Source organism: Nicotiana tabacum, chromosome 22, assembly GCF_000715075.1.
Source record: "Nicotiana tabacum cultivar K326 chromosome 22, ASM71507v2, whole genome shotgun sequence".
Classification (NCBI taxonomy): domain Eukaryota; kingdom Viridiplantae; phylum Streptophyta; class Magnoliopsida; order Solanales; family Solanaceae; genus Nicotiana; species Nicotiana tabacum.
In genome coordinates, this window is record NC_134101.1 from 112,392,887 (window position 1) to 112,405,696 (window position 12,810).

Consider the following 12,810-nt stretch of genomic DNA (forward strand, 5'->3'; position numbering starts at 1 on the left):
ATGTTACAAAAATTATAACCAAACACAACTTCATCTTCAATTCAAATTTTAGTGAAATTTCAAATTTGAAAATTTATTTTGGAATTCATGGCCAAACGCCTACGAAGATGATGCATGAAAAGATTTATAGCCAGTTTGGCCAAGTTTTTTTGGGCCAACAGTGTTTTCTTTTTCCGCCAAAAGCGCTTTTCGCTAAAAATTGAGGTGTTTGGCCAAGATTTTGAAAGGAAAAAAAATGCTTTTGAGCAGAAGTAGAAGCAGTTTTTGAGAAGCAGAAAAAGTTGTTTCTATGCAAAAGAACTTTTCTGAGAAGTACTTTTGAGAAAAGTACACTTAGAAGCAGTTTTCAAAAGCTTGGCCAAACACTAATTACTGCTCAAAAGCACTTTTCAAATTAATTAGCCAAACACAAATTGTTTCTCACCAAAAGCACTTTTTAAAAAAGTACTTTTGAGAAAACACTTCTCAAAATAGTAAAAATAGCACGGGCTAGCCAACTTTCGGACTGGTCATTCAAAAATAGCCAGCGTTTGCAAAGATATTGTGTCACGATCCAAACTGATGGGCCGAGATGGGCACCCAGAACCTTACTCAACCGAGCACCAACATAACGTATCTTTTCATGTCATACTATCATAGATAACTGAACCGGAAGGCGGCCATGAGATAAGTAGAATACAACATGTGATACTAACTTATGTATAAGACATACGGCCTGTAAGATCAAAATAACCACTCGTATACTGAACATAGGCCGACAAGGTCATACAATCTTTTACGTACATGACATCTGTCTACAAGCCTCTAAGAATACATAATCTTCATAAAGGTCGGGACAGAGTCCCGCCATACCAAATAATACACGTCTAAATCATACTAACCAAACAAGCTACTCTGAAGCAAATGGAGCACACCAACATCTTCCGCTGAGCTGATAGTCTATTTGGAGGGCTCTTGACCTGTCTATCGGGACCTGCGGACATGAAACGCAGCGTCCCCAGGCAAAAGGGACGTCAGTATGAATAATGTACTGAGTATGTAAGGCACATAAATAAGTACATAACAGACATGGAAGAAATATAGAGTAAATGACTCAACCATGAAATTCTGAATAACTCTGTAAATGATGAAATACTCATAGTGTCATGCATATGCATATGAATGTCATGTCGTGCATAGGTACATGTGTTCATAACATCATCAAGCCTCTGAGGGCATCCCATCATATCATCTCGGCCACTGTGGGCAAATCATCAACATATACCAGCTGATCAGGTGGTGGTGCGTATATAATGCCGTAACCTTTACCTATATCCCATATCCATATTATATACATATATATGCGTATATAACGTCATCTGGTCATGTGTCAATGTACATGAATGCAATGCATGAGAAGTACATCAATAAAATCTCTTAGAGTGTCATAAGACCATTATGCCTTTGAATAATATCATGAAGTAAACTTTTTCAACTTACATATTTTTCTGAGACCCATGAGCAGATGATAGAATAATTTGACACATGGGGAATCAAGAACATAAGCATCTCTAGTATTTCTATGAATAGAGTCATTTATGAAAATTGTGCATTTGCACGTTTCGTTTGTGTCGTATAGATCATGCCAAAAGAAAGAAAGGATAGCCTTAACATACCTGAGCCGATTTTCTTGACAATCTCTCTAACATACATCAATTGCAACAACAACGTAATGGTGGATCGAAGTAGGGGAGAATCCGTATGATATTCTTGAGAAAGATTGCACCGTACTCCCTTAAAATCGCAAAATCCCGTTGCTATTATGATAAATAGTTTCGTATGAATTTTTGTTGAAGAACACACGTTACATTTGTAACATTATCTTGCTGAAGCTAGCTTTGAATTGTAGAGATTGAAAATGAAGTAAAAAGCTCTCTTTAGTCTTTTGGGTATGGGACCCACTTGTTTGCTTAGTTGGCCAAAGACTCCTCCATGTTTTGCCACCTTATAATGTGATTTAAGAGTCACTTATTTGGGCTATAAAATCAGGATACCTTGGCTGCCACATTAGGAGATTAATCATCCTTATTCAATAAATTAATTAATTCCTTAATTAATTTGCTAATCTCCCATTAACCAATAATTAACCAATTATCCACATAATCAAGAATTATCTCACATTACATAAAATACTACTCACTTTTAATATACTTTATACACCTTACCATCATGGCCATATGGTACCTTGTATGGTACTTGTCCATAAATATCGGGTATTAACGCTCAGCCCGAATTTTATCCCAACATGCCAAACTTGGACGAAAATTCATTTTCTTTTACTTGCTTCCCCTCTCACTTTCATGAATTTACTCATCACTTGTTTGAAATAGCATAATCCTTATAATCTTCAAATAATCATTTCCTTGGACTGATGTCCATTACCATACAATAAATTCAACGTACAATACTACAGGGTACAACATCGTCGTAATTTAATACTGCGAAGCGTAATATCATCGTAATGTAATACTGCAAGGTGTAACACCATCGTAATATAATACTGCAGGACGTAACATCATCGTAATATAATACTGCAGGAGGTAACATCATCGTAATATAATACTGCGGGACGAAATATCGACGTAATATTACGGGGCGTAACATATTGAAAAATAGTCACTATTTTGCTACAACACGGAAAGTTCCAGCATAATATACTGGAGATCGGTGCACCTGTGTATGAACTTCCAACATATTATGCTGGAACTCCAACACGCGGAAAGTTCCAGTATAATATACTGGAACTCTAGTATATTATACTGGAGTTCCGGTATAGTTATGCTGGAACTCCAATATATATATTATACTGGATTCCAGTGTATTGTATTGGAGTATTTTTTCGGATTTTGAACAATGTTTTAGTTCAGATTTATCTTTACATGAAAAGTGGCTAAAGTTCGATTACTTTTGAAATTGTGGCTATTTTTGAATGACTACTTGTAAATCTGGCTATTTTTGAATTTCTCCCCTCAAAATAAGCTGATTTTAGAAGCTTGGCCAAACATGCTATTATACTCTCTAGCAATCGACCTGGAAATTGGATTTTTAATGCATTTGTTCTGGAGAGAGTATTTTTCGTATAAACTTTCTTAATAAAAAGTATTTGCCTAATAAAAACATTTAATGTATTTATTAGTGGTTAGCTGTGTATAAAAACAAGTGACATATTATTACGACACATTATAGATAACAAGGTATGAGAAAAGTGTAATACTTTTATCACTGTGTGTTGATTATAAATTTTAAACTTTTATTACGGCTAATTAAGGGTCTAATGAATGATTAAAATATCTCGAGGTGTATATTGATACACACGAGCGTGACCAGGTAATTAATTGAAATATATATATGGTATAACTGGATGAGAGTCAGAGGCGGATCTAGAATTTTCGGAGGATAGATGCATCATTACTTTTTTAAAAAAAATTAAACAAAAAAGTTGGTGGGGGAATTGATCTACTGGCCTTAGGCTATTGGAAATAAGAGATCAAAACTAGTGCACCATTTCATCTCTTTTGATCATGGGTTCCATCATATAATATATATATGCCAAATTATGTACATCATATCTATAATTTACCCGAGGATTACGGATTCACGTGAACAAGGGTAGAATGGTGGAAGTGGTTAAAGATGATGAAAGAAGGGTAGAAATGGTCAAAGATGATTGTTTATCCTAAAAAACGGATAACAATTGAATTTATACGTGGTTTTAAGGATACATGATATAACTTGGTACAAATTAAGAGAATATATTAATATTGAAATTGGCGATAAAAGAATAAATGCAAACCACACGAATCGAATAGCATTGACCCTCGAGTTCAGTCACCCTTGAACCAAAGATGTTTCAACTGATATATGAATAGAGTAACAAGATAATAAAAGCTAGAAAATGGCAGTATATTGCTTTGTGTTGCGTAAAAATGATGTGCTTTACAAATAATCAGACCCCTTTTATATAGTAGGGGAGTCCTACTTTTGATACAGTTCTATATGAGGTAAGAAATCTCATGATTAGCTAATTAATCGGCCTCTTTTTGATACGTGCCAGGCTCTCTACCGTGATCCTCGACAGTTTGCAGATATTTCGGCTTTCTGTTATTTAGCTCGGTAAGTTTCCCTCGATCTTGCTCAGTTTTGGTCTTGCTCGATCTCGATTTTGATTGGTCTCTAGGTCACGAACTTGACGAGGTCGAACATTAACCTATCATATTCCAGTCTCGATCAGTCACACAAGGCGCGAGCCCCATTTTGACTGTATACAAATAGTCCCCTCGTTTCTCAATGAGAAGATGACGAGAAACGATATGAACTTCCAAATCCTTTCTCGATAGGCCATGATTTAAACGACGAACGGTCACTGAGACACCCGACTATGACATAAGCAACAAATGGATACCGAAATGTCCCGTCGGTCCAGTTACCAAGGCATTAAATGCCTGTCAGTTGCTGATCAGCCACTATGGGTTCTGAACCATCACGAGCAAGCTATAAGTACCCTAACTTTTCTTTATTCAAACTTTACGTTCAAAGCTCCTCATATTCTTGTTTTTTCAAAAATCCCTTTGCTTCGCAACTCTTGCATCCAAATTTCTTGAACTTTTAGCAAACCGCATACCATCCTAATTCCCTTTTCTTCTATTCTACAATGGTGAAAACTTCTAAGACTGTACCGCAAAAGGAGATCGCCTCTTTATCACGACCCGCCAGCGACGCGGCTGCAACGGAACCTCACCCTGAGGAATTCGTTCTGGCAGGGTGCCCTACTAATTCCAATTTTAAGGTTGAAAAGACCTCCTTGATATCGGGTCGATATGAGCCGGTCTCGAGGTTCATATGCACAATTAACAATGATCTTCTCACTAAGGTTAAAGATAAGCATGTGGTGGTACCTTCGCCCGAGGAATCGATCACTTCCCACGTAGAGGGTTTTCTAAGTGTTTACACTTACCCCTTCACATCGGGTCCTTTAGACCCTATCATCATTGCCTTCTGCAAGTCATGACTCTTGGTCAAATCCACCCTTCCTTTTGGAGAATAGTGAATCTCCTCCGATTCTTCGTAAGCAAAATTGAGGGATATCCTTTTACCCTCGATCACCTTATGCGCCAATAAAGTCCCCAGCTCTATGAAACGGGGCTGATCAAGCTTGCTCGCCGGGCCAGTAGGGCCCCGTTCTCGAGTATAGACGAGGCTCGGGATCGAGGTTGGATGGGTTGGTTTATTCGAATAAAGACTTCGAACTTGATTCCTGCCGAAGGCATGTCATTTCTCGAGAAATGGAACATGAAACGTAAGTAGTACTTCGTCTTGAAGGTTCAATCTTGTTGTTTCACCTCTTATCTCCTTCCTTATCGATGTTTTTGGTGTTGCGGTTGTGGCCCAGGTGTCGGACGTAGTTCCTGAACTCAAGTAATGGGTCGAGGGCCTTGTGTCACAAAGACCATATTCCGAGCGTGCTTGGATGGAATTATCGAAGGGTTGATGGGAGTCCCGTAATCATGATAAGTTTTCGCTTTTGATGTAATAATGTTTAACTCCCTCCTCATACAGTCATATTCTTATCGTTCTGTTTTCTTTTGTAGGTCTCCCCAAAGATGTTGCCATGAGGCCTCCATCTGGTGAGAAGGATGTGCCTTTTGAGTCTCCAGCTCCGAGGTAGGATGATGAAAAGAAGAGAAAAAGGGCCCCGAGTTCCCCGAACTTGGAAAAGAAGAAACCGAAGAAGAGGTCGCGGAAGCCCAATGAAAGCACATACGCTCTATCGTCGGACTCAATCCACCGATTAAGGGATGAGTTCGAAAAAGAAGAAGAAGAAGAGAAATCCAAGTTGGTGTCCCGTGTGCGGGCAGGTTTTGTGATACAAGGGTTCTCTGAACCAGATGATGTCGAAATTGGACTGTCCCGACATGAGGAAGCCGATGAGAGAGTCTTAGCCGAAGCTCCCGAACCAGAAGGTGTTGAGGCCACTCTGCCCCAAGCTAGGGGGGTCGAGAGAGAGAACATGGGCGACGTTTCTCGAGCAGAGGAAGGTGCCCTGAGAGACGAGCTTGGGGCGATCGACATTACCGGGTCCCCTCAGATTTCAGGCGCCATGATTCGCGAGGCCAGTATGTTAGAAAGCTGTTCCTACGAGGGGCCTCAGTGGGTGACTGATATCCACCACTTCTTGGACGGATTAGAGTCCACTTCTTCAGAAGATATCACCGGACTTGGTGACTTGTCGATGCTGAGGAAGGTACTGTCATTGGGTGCCACTAGGTCTTCATCGAGCCCAAAACTGGTGGATCCATTACCGGCCCCAAGTGTTAACTCGGACCGCATATGATCGATAATTTTTCAGTCCCGGAGGATGCCCAGATTTTCTCTGCCCTCATGGGGGTTGCTAGCTATCTCAGTTGCTTGGTGACCGAGGAGGACCAGGCTGTGATGGACGCGGTGGAAGTGCATTGCCTATTCAATGAGGCCCAACATGCTTTGAATCGGGTAACTTCGAGTGTCACTTTATTACTTATTTTAAATTTGAAGTTGTAAATAATCCTAATACCTCTCTTTGTGCTTGCAGGCCTTGGTATTGCATCATGAGGCTTTCCTCTGAATCCGGAAGGATTTAAACCAGTATGAGGTTGAGGTTCAGGAGCTTACCGAGAACAGGATACTTACAAGCTTCTGAGTGAGAAGCTTCAAGCTGAGTTAGAAGCGGCTTGGAGTGAGCATGCCAAGATGGTCGAGCGGTATTTCGAGTGCTTCACGATAGTAAAGACGAATTGAAGATAGTGACTAATGATCCAATCCTGCACGTCCGGCAGAGGCTTGAACAGATCGGTCAACTTCAGGCACAGGTGGATATGATTCAAATTGAGGCTTAGGAGTTCAAGAAAAATATGGACATCTTAGCCTCAAAAAAGAAAGTTGTCCAAGCACAACTGGAGTCGGTTGAGACCCAGCTCTGAGTTGCAAAAGAGAAGACCTCTGTACAGGTCAAGAAAATCGAGGAGCTTCAATCCTAATTGGACTTGGCTATTTCTGACAAGGCAAACTTGGCCAATGAACTCGAGGCAGCCAAATATGAGGTGGCCGTGGATAATACCAAATTTGATGCTAAAGTGGCCTAATTCAAGGTCTATGTCGAGGCCATCCAGGCATAGGACAAGAGCATGGTGGATCATGCAAGGTGGCATGCTCGAAGGGAAGCCCTTGAGGGAGTCCATGCTCAGGATTTTGATATACTGGCTGAAATTGAGAATGCCAAAGCAAATGAAGCCAGGGCCCGGAAGATGGCCTTTCCACAAGAAAGACTCCGAGAGTTTAAGCGAGTCTAAAGGCTGGAAAGATCTCGAGGACGGAGATGCTGCCTCCGATGAAGACCAGGCACTTAGGCCTTTATATGTTTTTATCTTTTATTTTTTTGCATCTTTTTTTGGGGCCGTTTTGGCCATTGTAGATTTTTGTACTAGTCCATTCTGGCCTTTGTAAAAAGATTATTGGGTATATAAGGCTTTCTTTCCCTTTTGGTTTTCAAATTTTTCCTTTGTTTTATTACTTATATTCACAAAGGTCGGAATGCCTTAGCATAAAATAACTTAGGCTGTGAAAGTTCGAACAAACCCTGTTTTCACATTATTCTTATTTTTGAGGCATCTTGGAGGTTCGGTATTACCGAAAATCTTCTCCCAAAGTAAGTAACTCGGATTATAGTTTGCCAAGGGTAGCCTTTAAAACCAGTTATGAAAATTTTAAAGGCCTATTTTTTGTTACGGTTCTTGGACGTCTTCGAGCGGTGTTAATATGAACGTAGCCTTTTAATTCGGGTGTAGCCTAGTGACTTTGCTTTCCTGAGTTATCCAGGCTTGCCTAAGATAACAATCCCTGAATGGGTATGGCCATGGCCTTTAAAATTTGGGGGTTGCCTAATGGGTCTTGTGTCCCCGATGTTTAATAGCTCGACCTATTCGAGTTTGTTTTTGGACGGCCGTCCCCGAGTGAGAGAGTGATTATCCAAATTCTATTTATAATTGGCCCTTGAGCTCATTTCTTGTAGGAGATCGAAAGTATGAAATTCTTTAATGGATGTAAAAGGGAAATTTTTAAACGTAAGATGACTGCAAGGAAAGTACTTGTCTTTATTCTTGTGCTAAACAGTTATACATACATACATATTTTATGCCAAGGTTCGACCAATTTACGCGGGCATGGTTCATTTGACCGTTTGGCCCTTACAACAAATCCTTCCTATCGAGACCCTTCTATTACGAAGTAATTTCCTTGCAAAAGTCGATATCCAAGGGTAACGCCCCCCAGTATCTGAGGTTGAATGTAGAGGAACCTCAGATATTGTTAATGCTGTCTTCGACACTGATTCATGATCGGCCTTTTATTCTAAGTTAGCACGATCCACCATTGCCTCATTAAAAACCTTGCCGAAAAACCCAATTGGGACAAAAACGGTTCAAGGGAAAAAGAGTGCAATGCATGCTTTCATACCTAAAGACTTCATGCTGCTCATTGTCGACCACTTTCAATTGTTAGTTCGAAAATAAAAAGAAATGAAATGGGGTCGTATCTTAGCAGTAATATTGTTTTAGGTGAGTTACGTTCCAATTGTTCTGTAGTTGTTCTCCGTTTGTCATTCCGAGCTTATAGGATCCTTTCCCTGTGGCCTCGAGAATCTGGTATGGTTATTTCCAGTTCAGACCCAATTTCCTTTCGTTCGGATTTAGTTACTTAGTGTGACCTTCCTTAGTACTAAGTCCCCAACAATGAAGTATTGAAGGTTGGCCCTTCGATTTTAATACCTCTCGATCCATTGCTTTTGTGCGGCCAATCGAATAAGGGTGGCTTCACGCCTTTCATCCAATAGCTCCAGGCTTGCATTCATGGCCTCGTCATTTGAATCCTTTGTTGCATATCAGAATCTGATACTCGATTCCACGACTTCGACTGGTATCACAACTTCGGCGCTATAAACCAATGAGAATGGGGTAGCCCCAGTACTGGACTTCGAAGTTGTGCGGTATGCCCAAAGAACTTCGGGCAGGATCTATTTCCATTTTCCCTTAGCGTCAGTCAACCTTTTCTTAAGGTTTTGGATTATGGTTTTATTGGTTGATTCGGCTTGTCCATTCTCTCTAGGGTGATAAGGTGTTGATAAGATTCTTTTGATCTTATGATCTTCGAGAAATTTGGTCACTTTACTGCGGATAAACTATTTTTCGTTGTCACATACAATTTCAGACGGTATCCCGAACCAACATATGATATGGTCCCAAATGAAGTCGATGATTTCCTTCTCCCTTATCTTCTCGTATGCATTTGCTTCAACCCACTTAGAAAAATAGTCATTCATAAATAAGATAAATTGAGCCTTACCTAGTGCCCATGGAAGAGGGCCGACGATGTCTATCCCCCACTTCATGAATGGCCATTGCGATAAGACTGAATGCAACAACTCCCCGGGTTGGTGAATCATTGGAGAATACCTTTGGCACTTGTCACATTTTTGTACGAACTCTTTCGTATCCTTTTCCATGTCGATCCAATAATAACCAGCTCTGATCACCTTTTGAATCAATGATTCGATGCCTGAATGATTTCTGCAAGTGCCTTCATGAACTTCCCGAATATATTCGGTATATCCTGGTCCCATACATATTGCTAGTGGTCCATTGAACATTATCCTGAACAAGGTTCCATCCTCGGTCAAGCTGAATCTGGTTGCCTTTGTGTGCAGGGCCCTTGATTCCTTTGGATCTGAGAGAAGTTTCCCGATCTTCAAATACTCTACGTATTTATTCTCCAATCCCAAGTTAAGCTTGTAGAGTTTATTTCAACGTGACCTTCTTATACTACCGACTTTATGATATGTACGACTGCCCCCGAGTTGAGCTCATCGTCTTCGACCGATGACCCTAAGTTTGCAAGGGCATCGACCTTACTATTTTGATCTCGAGGCACGTGTTGCAAAGTCCACTCTTTGAACCGATGTAATGTTACTTATAACTTGTCTAGGTACCTTTGCATTCGTTCTTCTCTAACTTTGAATGTTCCGTTAACTTGGTTTACTACAAGGAGGGAGTCACACTTAGCTTCGATCATGTCCGCCCCAAGCCTTTGGCTAGTTCGAGACCTACAATCATGGCCTCATATTCGGCCTCGTTGTGAGTTAATTTTACAGTTCTAATAGATTGTCTAACTGTATTGCCTGTGGATGGCTTCAGTACGATGCCAAGTCCGGACCCCTTTATGTTCGAGGCACCATCCGTAAAGAGGGTCTAGATTCTCGAAGACGTTTTTGAGTTTACCAACAACTATCTTTCGACTTCGGGTATTAGGGCCGGCGCAAAGTCAGCCACGAAATCTGCCAAAATGTGAGATTTAATGGTTGTTCGGGGTTGATATGTGATATCGTACCCCCTGATTTCTACGACCCATTTGGCCAATCATCCCGAGAGTTCGGGTTTATGTATTATATTTCATAAAGGGTAGGTTGTCACAACACATATAGGATGACACTGAAAATATGGTTTCAGTTTTCTAGAGGCACTTAGCAAAGCGAGTGCCAATTTTTCTAGGTGAGGATATCTAGTTTCGACCTCACCTAAGGTCCTGCTGACATAATAAATTGGAAATTACGTACCTTGTTCTTCCCGGACTAAGACTCGACTTATCGCTATTTTCGATACTGGTAGATACAAGTATAGTCGTTCGTCTTCCCTCACCGTGTGAAGCAATGGCGGGCTCGATAAATATTGCTTAAGTTCTTCTAAAGTCCGTTGGCATTTCGGTCTCCATGTGAAGTTGTTCTTCTTTAGCAACGAGAAAAAGCGATGGCTTTTATCGGAAGACCTTGAGATGAATCGCCCCAGTGCTGCAATGCGCTCGGTTAGCCTTTATACAGCCTTGACATTATCCACTACCGTGATATCCTCGATAGCTTTGATCTTTTCAGGGTTGATCTCGATTCCTTGGTTGGACACCATGAACCCGAGGAATTTACCTGATCTGACCCCGAATGCGCATTGTTTTTGGATTCAGCTTCATGTTGTACTTTTTCAATATACTGAAGGTTTCCTGCAAATGCTTTAAATGGTCGTATGCTCGCAGGGACTTAACTAACATATCGTCAATGTAAACTTCCATGGATTTTTTTATTTGTTCTTCGAACATTCAATTTACTAGTCGTTGGTAAGTGGCACCAACATTTTTTAATCCAAACAACATTACGTTATAGTAGTATGTGCCATACTTAGTGATGAAAGAGGTCTTTTTTTGATCATCCGGGTTTATCCGTATTTGGTTGTACCCGGAGTAGGCATTGATAAAATTGAGGATCTCGTGGCCGGCCGTGGCATCGATCATGCGATCGATGTTAGGCAAATGGAAAGAATCTTTGGGGCATGCTTTATTTAAATCTTTATAATCCACACACATTCTTAGTTTGTCCCCCTTTTTAGGGACTACTACATTTGCTAACCATTCCGGGTATTTGACCTCCTGGATGGACCTTATTTTAAGGAGTTTAGTTAGCCCGTCTTTGATGAAGGCGTGCTTGACCTCGGTCTAAGGTCTCCTTTTCTGCTTTACCGGATGGAATTTCGGGTCCAGGCTCAGTTTGTGAGTAGTGATCTCCGGTGGGATCCCTGTTATATCGAGATGGGACCAAGCAAAATAATCCATGTTAGCGATAAGAAATTGAAAGAGTTTTTTCCTGAGCTCGAGAGTTAACCCCGTGCCCAGGTATACCTTTTGATCGGGAAGATGCTCGATAAGTATGACCATCTCCAGCTCTTTGGCCGTTGATTTGGTAGCATCAGAATCATCGAGGACCATAAAGGATCGAGACACCCCGTAATCGTCATCTTCGTCAGTCCCCTTTTATGTCCGGTTGGGTCGAGGCTGGCACCAGTGATTGCTATTTGGCTTCCTGCTTTGTTTTCGAATCTGACTCTTTTGCGGACAAGAGCGTTGATATCGAAAATACTTCATCGACGACAAACATCTCCTTTACGGTGGGTTTATGATAATTAGGGATTATGATGCATTTTACACTCCTTCTTACTTGAGTTTTGATTAAAAATGTGTACAAAATAGTCCCAAAGGCTTACATGTTGTACTTGTTTGCAGGGTTTGGTCAACAAGGTGACAGTTAGTCAAAATCACCTCAAAAAAGAGTGAAACATGCACAAGTACCAAGAACAAGTCCAGGCACAGTGCAACAGATCCAATGCGGCTGCACTCCATTCTGTGCGGTCTACAGTGAGGAAGTTCATAGAGGTACTAATTTCAGACACTCAAGCAATGCAGCCGCAAAGCAGTTTGTGCAGACCGCATTGGCTTCATCGCGGCCGCACTCGATATTTTGCGGTGCGCAAAGCTGGAGTTCAGAGAGTTGGGGATTTTGAGGTTGACACCAATGTGGTCCGTGGTCCTTTTTGTGCGGACTGCAACAGAATCCACCGCAGCCGCGGTGCATTTTGTGCGGCCCGCAGTGGCCAAGTTCAGAGAGCAGATATTAAAATCAAGAAGCCTCGTAGCGTCCGCACTCGATTTTGTGCGGACCGCACTACCCCCACAGGGGTATTTTTGTCCAAAAAATTCGGGCTAGTATAAATAGTTTCTTTTCCCATTTTTAGGTCATCGGTTGTAAGTTAACGCTTAGCTACGCTCGTGAACAGTGTTCCTTACCCATTTTGAGTAATTTTAGAGTAGTTTTATCATTGAATCTTCTAGTATTAGCTTGTAATTAAATATTATGGGTTTATCTTAATC